The sequence below is a fragment of the Oncorhynchus keta genome, chromosome 8 (genome assembly GCF_023373465.1).
Source record: "Oncorhynchus keta strain PuntledgeMale-10-30-2019 chromosome 8, Oket_V2, whole genome shotgun sequence".
Lineage (NCBI taxonomy): Eukaryota > Metazoa > Chordata > Actinopteri > Salmoniformes > Salmonidae > Oncorhynchus > Oncorhynchus keta.
In genome coordinates, this window is record NC_068428.1 from 26340900 (window position 1) to 26343136 (window position 2237).

Sequence of the window (2237 nt, forward strand, 5' to 3'; positions counted from 1 at the left end):
AGAACAGTTGTTTTCTAACGCCCGCCTTAGGTTGAGACTCGCACACGTGGTAAATCTATATAGTCTGTCAGAAGGCCTATCACATTACATTTTCCCTCCAACCACATGGGCTTAGACAGGTGGTGAAATAGTATTCAGGCTGTCAAAACAACAAAGTAAGCTGAATAAGACAAAACATGTATGAAGTCATTTATAATATTACTTCTGATATAAATGAAGGAACTATTAATAACCAATAAACTTTATGACCTATTCCTTCTGCTTTTCTGCTTTCTAATTTCCTATTTTCATCCATCTTGAAAAACCAACAGGTGGCACATTCACATATACTGTAGTTGTACATTTTATGAATAACCTCTATAATCCTTTGTGCATTTTCAGTAAACCCAGAACATGTCAGAAATACACTGAGCACTGGAACCAGGAGAGAGTGTGGAGTTTCACCAAGCTTTATTTACATGCGCACAATTTCTTATACAAACTAGATTACAATTCAAAATGGAATACACAGGAAAAATACCCACTAACATCAACATTGTCGAGAAGAAGCGAGGTTACTACAGAGGTCAAAGAGCAGAGGGCGTAGGTGACAGGAGAGCAGGTGGGGGACGGGGCTAACGAGGGGTGTAAAGTTCTAGGATCGAGAAGAGCTTTGACATGGACACGGGGGCAGTACTGTGCTGTGGCTGGCATGTGCCACCATTATGGGGCCAGAGGAGCCATCCGGTTTCCTCTAAACGCAGTAGCATCTGTTCTGGGCTGACTGGGTTCTTTCATCCCTTCTCTGTCTGCATGTACACTATAGACATGTTGAAATGCAGTGCTAATGGCATGATGGCTTTGGACTTCCCTCTTCCAGAGAGAAAGGTGAAATGCAGAGATGAGTCTATAGGGTAAGGTGCAGTGAAGAGCTAGAGGTGAAATGCAGAGATGAGTCTATAGGGTAAGGTGCAGTGAAGAGCTAGAGGTGAAATGCAGAGATGAGTCTATAGGGTAAGGTGCAGTGAAGAGCTAGAGGTGAAATGCAGAGATGAGTCTATAGGGTAAGGTGCAGTGAAGAGCTAGAGGTGAAATGCAGAGATGAGTCTATAGGGTAAGGTGCAGTGAAGAGCTAGAGGTGAAATGCAGAGATGAGTCTATAGGGTAAGGTGCAGTGAAGAGCTAGAGGTCAAAAGCAGAGATGAGTCTATAGGGTAAGGTGCAGTGAAGAGCTAGAGGTCAAATGCAGAGATGAGTCTATAGGGTAAGGTGCAGTGAAGAGCTATAGAAGACTCTTGGTTTGTTGGAAGTCACAGGTTCCAGAGACAGATGGGGTTAGAAGACGTCAAGCTTAGGGGATTTACTCTCCTGGCTGTGTGTACGGGGACTCATAGGGATTCTCATCATACCAAGTGAGCTGAGTGCACCACTGTTCTACAACTTTTAGTGCTATTAAGCACTCACAGATTTCCAAGAAAAACAAATATTTTGATTTTATTGTCTGATTACATTAAACTACATGACCAAAAAATATGTGGACACCTGCTTATCCACCATCTCACTCCAAAATCATGGCCATTGATATAGAGTTGGTCCCCCCTTTGCTGCCATAACAGTCTCCACTCTTCTGGGAAGGCTTTCCACTAGATGTCGGAACATTGCTGCAGGGACTTGCTCCCATTCAGCATTAGTGAGGTCGGGCACTGATTTTGGGCGATTAGGCCTGGCTCGGCATTCCAATTCATTCCAGGTGTTCGATGGGGTTGAGGTCAGGGGTCAGTGCAGTTCAGTCAAGTTCTTCCACACCGATCTTGACAAACCATTTCTGTATGGACCTTGCTTTGTGCATGGGGGCATTGTCCTGCTGAAACAGGAAAGGGCTTTCCCCAAACCGTTGTTGCTCCTAGACGTTTCCACTTTACAATAACAGCACTTACTGTTGACCCGGGGAAGCACTAGCAGGGCAGAAATTTAACGAACTAACTTGTTGGAAAGGTTGCATCCACTAATGTGAAGGGGTGTTCACATACTTTTGTATATATAGTGTATTTTAGTGGTTCTTTATACAGAACATTTTATATAATACCCGTATAAACAGTATTTATATGACAATGTTTTAGGTTGACAAAAATTATGTTACACAATTATGCTGCTACAGCCATTCATTCCAATTGAAATCGTTTAGGATTTCTCTCTGACCAATATGGCTGCCATTTTCACCCCATTCTGAAACTACGAGGGTTCATCACATATCTCCT

At 43.0% G+C, this 2237-nt stretch overlaps 1 long non-coding RNA gene across 3 annotated transcripts in view; it reads right to left on the minus strand.

Annotated features, from left to right (window-relative positions):
• Positions 1-426: 426 nt before the first annotated feature.
• Positions 427-2237, minus strand: part of LOC127931392 (uncharacterized) — a 3201-nt gene continuing 1390 nt past the window's right edge. For all 3 annotated transcript variants that reach the window (XR_008140957.1, XR_008140958.1, XR_008140959.1), the window contains exon 2: positions 427-2237. This exon is cut by the window's right edge. This is a non-coding gene — a long non-coding RNA (uncharacterized LOC127931392).